This window comes from Ips typographus, linkage group LG1 (genome assembly GCF_016097725.1).
Source record: "Ips typographus isolate SLU linkage group LG1, UJ_Ityp_2.0, whole genome shotgun sequence".
In the NCBI taxonomy this organism is placed as follows: domain Eukaryota; kingdom Metazoa; phylum Arthropoda; class Insecta; order Coleoptera; family Curculionidae; genus Ips; species Ips typographus.
The window spans coordinates 2,486,239-2,498,761 of record NC_138422.1 but is presented as its reverse complement, the minus strand read 5'-3'; the positions used below and the strand labels follow the sequence as shown (position 1 = coordinate 2,498,761).

Here is a 12,523-nt window from a genome sequence, read left to right as displayed (position 1 = left end):
TAATCATTGCCAACTTTTCAATATTGTTAATTTAGTCATATTTTTGCTTAACAAGGGTATTAACAAGAAGTGACCACTTTTGTGACTACCTAATGTTGTTAAATATGTTAAGATATGGTTGGGGATCTTCTTATGATTTCAACAACCAAAATCACATAACAACTTGTTACTATTGATTTAAAATTATCATTGATTTTTAGAGGAAAATTTGGATAGTTATTTATTTTAAATGAAATCAACGATGAGGAATCTGGTATTTTATTAGAAGTACACATTTGGTTTTATTTTCCATCATATATTTTCCAGACAACTTGCGAGTAACTGGAGGTTTTTGAGAGATACTGGAAAATCCATCCACATTGACTGCAGAAGTATTCCAAGATGTATGCCGATGATGTATTGTATACCGATTATCGCGGAAATGTGATTTGGATGTGCTTGATGGAACATCTTCACATTTAAGAATACAAAGAGAAGAAAATGCAATTTGCAAAGTTTCCAGAGTCCTACCAACTTTACACTTATTGGCTCAAGGAAGTTATTGGAAGTGTGGGTGTCATTTAACAAATCATTTAAGTCATATCGTGCAATTTCCTACAACAGAAGCACAAAATACACTAAAACAAGGATTTAAGGAAAACGGTGAAATACAAACTCCCCTCCCTATGAAGAATAATAGAAAAATATACTCAGTTCAAATACAGGCAAATCGACCACTAAAGTTTTAATTTTAAATTGAAATTTGGATAATAATAATACGATTTTTGGAAGGTTTTCACCAGTACCTAGAGACTTCTGTAAATTTTCTTGGAAGGTTAATTACACTTGTAGAGGCTAGTGGCAAATGTTGAGAGGTTTTCATTAGTACTTGGAGACCTCTGGCCTTCCAAAATGATTTTAGAAGCCTCTGGCGAGTTAAGAGAATTATTAGAAGGTTTCAAATTCAACTAATCACAAGATGACAGCTTTGCTAGTGGTATTTATAGACCGATTTATTTCTAAATTTACAAACGTTCTCCAGAAATATAAAATCCTCCTTCTTCAGCCTGGGGGAGTTCTCAGACACACGCCGTCCGTCTTCAGAGAGTGCAAAGGCGCCAAATTTATGTACCCAATTAAGCAAAGTATATTCACTCACTTCCCTGAAAGCTTCACGGTTTTCGAGCTTGAATTTCCATGATCGGTCATTCGAATTGCAGACCGCCTTTGATAAATTATCCACTCGACACAAACACGATGAGTTATGACCTTACAAACTTTTTCTTATTATCCCGTGAGGGTACATCCAGTGAACTAGCATCAAAAAACAGTCAGAGTATTTCAATTACAGTTACTTTTAATTAAATATTTCATCGGAGCTCTGAAAGGATCGATGTCGCTTCTAATTGCTTTGTCCAGTTCTCCGGGCGCAATTTTATCCAGTTTTTTTTTATGTGACTGGATTGATTTTGCGTTGATGAAACGCGTTATTAAATCGAAATTTATAACCCGACTGATGGAATCGCATGAAAAACCGCTTTGTTTTCTTCATACCTGATTTTCCCGTCCACAAAATTCGAAATTTAGTTGACAACGGTGCAAATTTGTAAAGTTACGATCAACAGATGTAATCATATTTGCACAAATGAAAAATTTTGTTTCATTTTCGTGCTTTCGTGTTGTTTTTTTACTAGTATTGTTTAAACGATTTACAACAAATCCGTCTATACGAATCATACAACCCATTTCCGAATAAAACAGAAGTAAAACGATATCAGACAGATAAAAGCAGGTATCGACCAGTAAAATGAAAAATGCACTTACTCGTCTTATTTTAACTGGCACTCTTGTCAGTTGAAATGCCAATTGAATCGCAAATTCACTAAAGTAAGTACTTTTATATTTTTTTTATCTACAACAATGCGGTATGTGTACCAGCTTTACCGCACGACGGTGTGCGGTATAATAATTTTGGTAATAACGTTATTTCCTATGTGTAAACCAGGTGGAAAGATGAAAATTACTTGCTTTTACTTTCCACCCGGGTGGAAAGTGAGTATTTTTTCCAATTTCCAAGTTCTGTTAAGAATTAGGCACTTTTTATAAACCGGCGTAAGTACCGGGTGACCCAATAAGACTGTTCCTCGAACATATCTCGGGAACCGTTCGTCGTATGATTTTGAGGTTATTAGGTAAATCGGCCATGAAGAATCGCTGGAAAATATTTTCAAGTTCTAAAAATGACCACCAGAGGCCGTAACTGCCATCTTAAATTTTTAAATTGCATTTTCTATAAATTTTGCACAATAAACTAGAGTTTTTTTTCCTCATTTTCGTAAAAAACAAATTTCTGTTATTTCAAAAACAAAGATGGCGTGAGGTGTTCAATTGTTTTTTGCAATAACCTGCTTTAACTTCTTAACGGTTTGACCAATTTTAACAAATTCGGTATTGTTGAAAAGAGCATTTCTTGGACAACAAGAATCAACCAAAATATAGTTAATTTAGTTGAATCTTTCTGCGCCAGGGGGCTACTTTTAACACCATGACTCAAATTCCAAAAAAAAATAAAAAAACAAATGGAATGATATGACTTTAACAAGTAGCCAAATAACAGCCAAATAGGCCAGTGAAAACCGTTTTTCAAATTCTCATTCCTAACCTGAAATATTGAGGAAATTAGATTATGAGTCGAGGAACAGTCTTATTGGATCACCCGGTACAACTATTTTAGATTTACAATGCTTTCACTTCTTTTGCGAAATCATGCTGGGTAATTTTTTCCTAATCGGGTAGACCAAGCGAAATTTGGTCACTAAATCAATGAGCTTAGACTAAGCGTTGTGCAGTTTAAGCAGAAAATTAGATGTTACAGAGTTTAGAGTGCTTGTCCATTTATCAGCAAGTAAAGAAAAACAAAAGGTTAAATAGTTGATGTGAAATTTAGAAAATTATGAAATATACGGAAATTTAAACTATATTTCTCAAATGATAGGATGACCTACCAAATCAGACAACACTGAAACTCACACTATTATTTTGGAATGTCAACCAAATGTAACACACCAACCAAACAAGACCAGCAGCAAAACCATGGAATATTAAAGTGTTGTCTCCTTATTTGTTCAAAGCTATGATCTGCTCGTTTGTTCCCACAGTGTTTCTAATTGGAACAAACCAAGTTTTAAATGTTCATTCAAACATCTTTCTAACTTCTATGAATTTCATTTTGTTCTGAAGGCTTTTAAAAGACCAACTGGAAATCGTAATTTGTGGTGTCAGAGGAGTTCAGTGCATTTTTCCAAAAAATTACAATCTGTTGCAAGAAATTATCATTCAATTGTGTAAACAAAATAGTAAATATTCATTTACTTATTTTTGGGGTATTTGAATTGTAGTATCACAGCTTTACCATTTTTTGACAGTTATGTCACAGAGACTAGCAGTAGTAGCAGTAGGTTGGGTTGTTCTGTATTACTTTCGTTAAAGTTGCAATGTTGCCGTTTTTATTTTGCTTCCCCTAAAAATTGAAATGTTTCGAATTGCTACCGGTACTTTCATATTTCATGGATTTTAATTAATAGACCAGAGCGGTTGATAAATAATTTATCCACCTCCGCTGTAAAAGCTTTCGAGTTGATTGCCTTCCCTCTGCACCCTCCTAGCCATCTCAACACATTCCCGTAAATATCCACCTGTCAATGGTGACACGAATACTTCCATAAACGCCCTATCAAATGACACACAAACTCACCCTTTTGGAAAAAAAATGGGGGTCTTCCTATCGGTTTTGGACGAAATCGGAAACGGGCGACAAACACCTGCTGCTGCAGTTCACCGGCCGAGAAACCTCGTCGAACTCCCCGTAACTTCCAAACGTATAAATCCCCCAACCTCGGTCAAGTTTCCCGGGAACGCTCCGACGACGAAAATCCAGAGAGCACTGTCCCGGCACAATTCGTACGTAAACGGGAGCCTGTGTTCTGGACCCGGGTGAACGCGCAGAACTACGAGAGGGACGACGAGCGAACGTCCCGGCAACGAGGACGGGACAATTCCGTCTGGACGGCCGGAGGTACGTGGAGGTGTCGGAAGTTACCGTTCAAATTTACGATTTTATTCGATTATGTTTGTGGAATTTTTTTGTCTAGTTTTGCAAACAGTCTCTAACGGATCCAAATTTTACATGCTTATGCTTCAATAATCCTCATTTTAAATATTTTTCTCTCTCCTGAAACGCTCCCCTGAAACAGGTTTGCACTGTTTTAGGACCATTTGGAAGGTTTTTGGACAGTTTAAAGGGCATATTGAATGTTCTGGAATGCTTTAGAGGCACTTGGAAATTCTTAGACGGTTCTAGAATTTTCTGGAAGCTTTTAGACTGTTTTGGGAGCATCTAGACTAGTTAAAGAGCATTTAGAAACTTTTAGACCCTTTTTGAAGGCTTTCGACTGCTTGGGAAGCATTTTGGAGTTCCCATAGTGTTTAAGAACCTTTTTAAACTACTTGAGGAATATTTGGAAAGTTTTTGGACAGTTTAAAGGGCATATTGAATGTTCTGGAATGCTTTAGAGGCATTTGGAAATTCCAAGACGGTTCTAGAAATTTTTGGAAGCTTTCAGACGGTTTTGGGAGCATCTAGACTAGTTGAAGAGCATTTAGAAACTTTTAGACTGTTTTGGAAAGCTTTCGACTGCTTGGGAAGCATTTTGGAGTTCTCATAGTGTTTAAGAACCTTTTTAAACTACTTGGGAACTATTTGGAAAGTTTTTGGACAGTTCTAGAAGTATTTGGAAGCTTTTAGACTCTTTTGAAATATTTTTAGAGCTTCTAGACTAGTTGAAGAGCATTTGGAATCTTTTAGACTGTTCTAAAAGCTTTTGGAAGCTTCTAGATTGTTTTGAAAGGCTTCCGACTGATTTAGAAGCATTTTAGAGTTTATGTAGTGTTTTAAAATCGGTTTAGACTGTTTTCGGAGCATTTGGAAGGTTTTTGGACAGGTTAAAGAGCATATTGAAGATTCTGGAATACTTTAGAAGCATTTTGAAATCCTTAAACAGTTCTAGAATTCTTTGGGAGCTTCTAAACTGGTTGAAAATTATTTGGAATCTTTTAGACTGTTCTAAAAGCTTTTGGAAGCTTCTAGATTGTTTTGAAAGGCTTCCGACTGATTTAGAAGCATTTTAGAGTTTATGTAGTGTTTTAAAATCGGTTTAGACTGTTTTCGGAGCATTTGGAAGGTTTTTGGACAGGTTAAAGAGCATATTGAAGATTCTGGAATACTTTAGAAGCATTTTGAAATCCTTAAACAGTTCTAGAATTCTTTGGGAGCTTCTAGACTGGTTGAAAATTATTTGGAATCTTTTAGACTATTCTAAAAGCTTTTGGAAGCTTCTAGATTGTTTTGAAAGGCTCCCGATTGTTTTCGAAACATTTTAGAGTTTGTGTAGTGTTTTAAAACCTGTTTGCACTGTTTTAGGAGCATTTGGAAGGTTTTGGACAGTTTAAAGAGCATATTGAATGTTCTGGAATGCTTTATATCTCTTATAGTTTTTGAAATCTCAATGGTGAGGGTCGAATTTGAATTACCCTGTATAACGCTCACCCTAAAATATAAAAAAATATTGTTTTATATAATATTAGTATTTTTCTTATTTCGCTCGTCATAACACATCTACTTACTTTCAATAATCCATATATATTGTAAATATTTTTACACTGTACTGTAGTATATGTGTACCACTCACCCAGAAGTGTGACACTTGAATAATTGGGTCACTCACCAAATAATATTAATAGTATGCAATAATACTAATAATAATATAATAATTTGAATAATACTGGTAATACCAATATTACCAATAATATCGCATAATATTGAATAATCTATGATAATCCTTATATTACATAATATGGATTCAATTTTATACTCCTCTGCTCTTGGTAAGTCTCTGGTCGAAAATAGTGTTTTCCTAAATGACAACAAATAACACTGAACAGACATTATTAATTCCCAATTCCAACTTTTATACACTCAGCATTTTGGTCAGGACAGCTTTTTTTTCAATATTACCCTATCTCGTTCCGAATTATTACTTTTAGCGATGTGATTTGGTTGCAAAGTGAAAAGTTTTCCGGAGTAACTTTCTTTGCCGGCGATAGGGTGTTTTATGGTTATCGGAATCATTGGACCCCATCGAAACTTTTTACAAACCGCCATATTTTATAAAGCCACGAAATATGTAACTTAAATAAACCTTGAAATAGGAAATCAATGACGGGAACACAAAAAAACGACTTTTTAGGTATTGATTCGGTGTAGAGATGTGAAGAATGGCAGAAAACATACTCATCTGACATTAAACACAATTTGCTTATTTGGGCAGTTACGGACATGAAAATTTCACTGAATTTAACCCCAAACCAGGGCCTTGCTGGAATTTTTTTAGAAAAATGCTGTTGAAACAAAATTTGGCCCATTATTTGGGTATTTGGGCAGTTATGGACTTGAAACTTTTACTCAGGCTAGAACATTGAACCTTAAAATTAGGGCATTACTGGAAAATTTTTAGAAAATTGCTGGGTTCTGTTAAATTGGAATAACCCAATAGAAAATGGCAGAAAACACACTAAACTTCTTCGTATTTTCTCTATACCTATTATATCAGGCTATTTGCTTTCGGATGTAACTATTCCTGAATTCCAAAAACCAGATAGCCATGGTGATCCAGATTAAGAATTAATGAAGAGGACAATCGAGTCTGACCGGAAAACAACGTTAGTGCAACGTGGTTTTGGCAACGAACATTAATTCACATTCCTTGAACATTCATTCAAGAAATATCTCCCTTAGGAGGCCCTTCAGGACCAAAGTACCCTAATCCAATCTTATTGACTTACTTTCCCTTCGTACACTTTTTTGATATTTTTCAAATAACCGTGTAACTCTTAGTTAAACTTGGTTTGAGTTTTTTAAAGCACTTTTTGTCCGTTAACACAGTTTTTCGGAAATATCTCCCTGAGAAGGCTTTTTAGGGCAAAAGTGCTCTAATACAATCTGGTAAAGGATGAAATTCCTTACAACTTTCCTCTTATATAGGGTGGTCCAGTTTTAAATGTCAATAATTCATCAATCGCTAGCCCATCAAAAAACAAGTTGCCATGCATCCTAAGGAAGGCACAGACCTCCAAAGTTTTAGTTTAAAAAAATCGTTTTTTTGCTACCACTGTCAGACCAATTTTGATGAAATTTGGAACAAGTAATTATGAAATGAGTACTCGTTATGTGATCTGAATGACATTCTTCAAAATTGTTTAGATGCGTCGATATAGGGGGATAGTCTTTATTTTCTACGCTCACTGGATATTATTCAAAATTGACAAAAATGTCTACTTGGGTTATTATATTTTTTACTTTAAAATGGTTCAAAAGGATTCAAATCTGGTCATCTGTGAGGTTAACGAGTTAATTTTTGACACTGAAAATAGTCAAAAAACCGGATTGTTGGAGTAATGTTTACTGGCGTTCAATTTTTTAGACTAATCCGAGTTACAACTTGATTTTCTAAGCTGAAAGCAGTTTTTAAGCCCTAAAAATTGTCCAGAGTTCTAAAATATTGAAAAGCAAAGTAAAAAACTTGAAAAGTTAGTCTTCAAGTCAATTTTCATAAATCTAATGTCAATATCCTGTATTTAAGACTATTTTCAAGACTAAAATATTGAAATGTATTTTCAAATTATGAAAACTTACTTCAAATCCAAATTTTAAGCTTTTGATGTCACTTTTCATTGGTTCAGAGTCACTTTTTGGTGTTCAAGAATTTTCAATGTTGAAATGTGTGAATTTGTAGTAAAAAATTCTCGATAAAGTAGTTTTTCATGGATACAAGTCAATTTTCACTACTAAAGTTTTTAACTTATCTGAAAACTATAACGACTCACTGAAAGAGAGTTTTTAAGCCTCTCACGTCAATTTTCATAGTTTCCAAGTCAATTGTCAAGGCTAAAGTCTTTCAATTTGTCTGAAAACTGGTTACAAATATAATTTTTAAGCCTCTCAAGTCAATTTTCACCGTTTCAAAGTAAATTTACTGGTTTCTAAGTCAATTTTCAAAACTAAAGTCTTTCAATTTGTCTGGAAACTATGAAAACTGGCTACAAAGACATTTTTTAAGCTTCTTAAGTCAATTTTCATAATTTTCAAGACAATGTTTAAGTTGGGTTGACTTGGTTTTGGGCCTTTGAACGTAATAACTCAATTATCTCGTAAACGAAGTTTCAAATCAGAATTTTATAAGAGATACTTTATTTGTCAAATTGAACAAGTAAAGTAAAAAAAAAATTAAATTTTTGCAAAATATCCAGTGACGTAGAGAATAAGGCAGAAAAATGAAAACCATTATTGCTCCAGCGGTCTGACAGTTATGACAAGAAACCGATTTTGCTTGGGAAGCATTTTTCAGGAAAATGACATAGTGTATGTTTATTATTTTTTTGATGGGCTATCGAATGGTAAATTATTGACATTTAAAACTGGACCACCCTGTATACTTTTTTGAACATTTAAAATTACCAGAAGCATCTAAATCGCACAGAAACTCTCTTAAAATTCTCAGAAGCTTCTACAAGTGTCCTAAACTTTCCAAGAATTCTCTAAAATTGTCAGAACCGTCTACAAATATCCTTAACCTTTCAAAAATGTTCTAAAATGACCAGAAGCCTCTAAATAGCACAGAAGCCCTTTTTAAATTGTCAGAGCCCTCTACAAATGTCAAAAATTGAACCTTAAAATTAGGACATTACTAGAAAATTGCTGGGTTTCGTTAAACTGGAATAACCAAACAGGTACTAAACTAAGACTACTAGAACACACTAAACTTCTACATATTTTCTCTATACCCACTATATTAGGCTATTTGCTTTCGGAAGTAACTGATCCTAAATTCCAAAAACTAAATATCTGTGGTGATCCAGATTAAAAATTAATAAAGAGGACAATCGAGTCTGAGCGGAAAACAACTTTAGTGCAACGTGGTTCTGGCAGCGAATCCGCCACCAGGCGGCGGCGTCAGAGACGGCGGCGGCGTCGCCGCCAGTGCACCGACCTTTGACCTAGAGACATCGGTGCAACTCCGGGTAGATCCAATGGCACACTCCACTAACTCGCCTTCCAGGTTTTCTCACACCCCGCTCTGGATAATCTCCCTGCATTCGAAACCCTTACGGCTTGTACTTGTTGCTTTTGTTTCTATTCTCATCAGCATATGAGTTTCCCAACATGTTTGTAAAAGCAAGTCACTAAAAAGTTGTATTTGCTGCCAAAAAAGCAAAGATTACTACGGCGACAAGCTAGATAAAAACCGGAGATGCGAATCAATCATTAAAAGCTCATCAAAAGGAAAGATTCAATATCCGGTCGGTCGATCAATCAAGTTTTACATGGCGATTTTCTTGCTAGCCAACAGCTAATCAATCTAATCGCGATTAAGCCGCGAACCGAATTTTTAGCGTCCGAAAACCGACGTTACGCAATTACCGTGCAAAGCCGGACCCATCAATCCTGTCCCACAAGCCACCCAACAAGAGTTAATTACGTAAACACCTGCAATCATTAATCTTAACTAGTTTTCCTAGCGTTCGCGATCGCTTCTTGTCGTTCAGGTGCTGGTTTTTCGCATTTTTTTTTGGTTTATCAGGTTAGATTTGCCAGGAACATCCACTATAACTTTGAGTGAACCCTTTACTTAATATCGGTCATCTATTAAAATTTCTAGTAAAGAAGTGCATGTTTGAGGAATTTCGTTTCGCTGAACATGATGAAAATACGTGTTCACTCAAGTTTTAAGTTAGTAATGAAGCATTTTTCTTAAAAATGACAAATCTGACTGTAAAACTCAGCTTACAACAAAATAGCTTCTAAAAGTGTAGAAGAATTTTTGAGCCATAGCCTATACAGGGTGTCCCACGACGAAAAACATCGATTGACATTGGGAAAAGTATAAATAGGAGAGTTTTGAAAATTTGGCAGGATACTGATGTGGGCATGCCCAATCTAACTAAAATATTTTCAAGATGGTTGCACTTCCGTTTATACCGGAAGTCGATCACAACTTTCTTATTTTAAATAGAACACCCTATATATTATTACATATTTAGATTCCTCACAAAATTCTGACCAAGATTTGTGTACAATACCCTATGCCTATCTCTTTGCCATAGCCGTTTTTAAAATATATGATGTTTTTCCAAAAAAGTGATAGTTGCAACGTATTTTTTCTAATTTTGGCATATAAAGTGACACTTTTCAAAACTGATTAGAGTGACAAAACGTTTTACTTTATGTAACTAGTTATGAAAAGTTCATTTCATCACTCCCTGTTTTTATGCATTTCCGTAGAAACATATGGGCGACATCCATCATAACATGTCGTTGTCACAGTTTATACAAGGTGCTATGAAAGTGAATATTTGTGTTAAATCACTTTAAAAGATGGTTTTTACCGCTTTTTGGTCAAAATTAGAAAAAATTATGTATGCAACACGTTTCGAAAATGTCTTATTGTGTAACTCATTCAAATTGTAGGACCTCGCTGCGCTCGCCCTACAAACATTCATTCGTTACACAAAATCGATCTTTTCGTAACTGGTTACATAAATAGCTATTTGTACTCTGTCAAAACCGTATTTCATTTTGCAATGAAACTTTGGGTTATTGTAAATAAAGGATCGTTTTATTAAACTGAGGGTGCGTAATGACTCATTTGTATACAGAGTCGTCAAAAAAAAATCATAAACCTGCCACTAAAAAAAATAAAAAATTTCAAGTTTTTTAAATAGAAACCCACATTTTTTATGACGGAATCATTTTGAGAATTAAAAATTACTATACGTTTCAATTTACTTGCCTATACCTAAATCCAACCCATTTCGTTTTATTTGAGAATAAACATTTTTTATTCATAAAACTCCAGATTTCTTGAAAATTTCTCTCTCTAATTACGTGTGGATTTATGTCACACCAGTAGTAGTGTGAATTATGTCTATTGGACATTCCATTTTTAGTGAATTTGGCCTCGTCGCTCTAAATAATATTATTCAAAAACAATTCTTCTCCATAGTGACTAGTCAGCAAAAACCACTCTCTTCGGAAATTCTTTTAAGTGTTGCACTAATTTAAATGAAAAAGGGTGAAATTTATGTTTCTTCAGGATCCTTTGAATTGAGCTTTAGGATATGCCTGATTCTACGGAAACTTGTCTTATTGACGAAGTTGGATTTGCAACGAAATAGCCCAAAATTGCAATTTCTACATTTGTATTATTAAGGATTGGTTTTGTTTTAATAGTTTTTATCTTCACAGATCCCGTATTCTTAAAATTTTCAATTATTTGCTTGACAGCTTTTGGTGATGGCTTTGGTTTTTCTGGATAACGAGCAGCAAATACCTCACACGTTCTACTCACAACTTTATCACATTCTCCGTAAATAATTAACAGATTTAAGTAATCTTGGTTTGAATAACGTAACAGCTACGGTATATTGGCAGTTGTCAAAACACTCAAGTCACTAGTGTTATTAACATGCTCTTCAGGTCTCCAATATCACCGTGTATCAAAAGCATAACCAACTAGAATACCAGATAATCCCAACCGTGCAGCATAATAAAAAAATGTTTATTCTCAAATAAAACGAAATGGGTTGGATTTAGGTATAGGCAAGTAAATTGAAACTTATAGTAATTTTTAATGCTCAAAATGATTTCGTCATAAAAAATGTGGGTTTCTATTTAAAAAACTTGAGATTTTTCATTTTTTTTAGTGGCAAGTTTATGATTTTTTTTGACGACCCTGTATACAAATGACTCATTACGCACCCTCAGTTTAATAAAACGATCCTTTATTTACAATAACCCAAAGTTTCAGTGAAAAATGAAATACGGTTTTGACAGAGTACAAAAATATGTTGAGCGTTGCAACTGTCACTTTTTTGTAAAAACATCAAATATTTCGAAAACGGCTAGAGATAGGCATAGGGTATTGTACACAAAAGTTGGTCAGAATTTTGTAAGGAATCCAAATATGTAATAATATATAGGGTGTTCTATTTAAAATAAGAAAGTTGTGATCGACTTCCGTTATAAACGGAAATGCAACCATCTTGAAAATATTTTAGTTAGATTGGGCATGCCGACATTAGTATCCTGCCAAATTTTCAAAACTCTCCTATTTATACTTTTTCCAATATCAATAGATGTCTTTCGTCGTGGGACACTCTGTATAAGCCTTATGATTTTGAGGTCGGAATTCAATATGAAACTGCGTTGAAAATAGTTAATTTCTTAACAAGTGCGGAAAACAATTCTTTTTTGCACGTCAAGCAGTCGAATATGTCAACAATTTTGATAAAAATCTTTTATTAAAAAAATCAGTAATTGAGCATCAATCACGCAAATTAGAATTCGTTGCAAACCTTATAGGGATTTGCAAAATAAGTTTGGAAACATTTTAGTTTTCATTACACCAATTTGAAAATAATAGATATTAAC

General features: G+C 34.3%; 1 protein-coding gene across 2 annotated transcripts in view; it reads right to left on the bottom strand.

Moving 5' to 3' along the window:
- LOC145737765 (uncharacterized) overlaps positions 1-4,500 on the bottom strand; it is a 50,888-nt gene extending 46,388 nt beyond the window's left edge. Inside the window, exon 1 of one of the 2 annotated variants that reach the window (XM_081992596.1) lies at positions 3,734-4,500. The gene's annotated coding sequence lies outside the window, so the exon portion shown is untranslated. The remainder of the gene's footprint in view (positions 1-3,733) is intronic. The other variant, XM_081992588.1, reaches the window with a different exon arrangement.
- Positions 4,501-12,523: the final 8,023 nt, after the last annotated feature.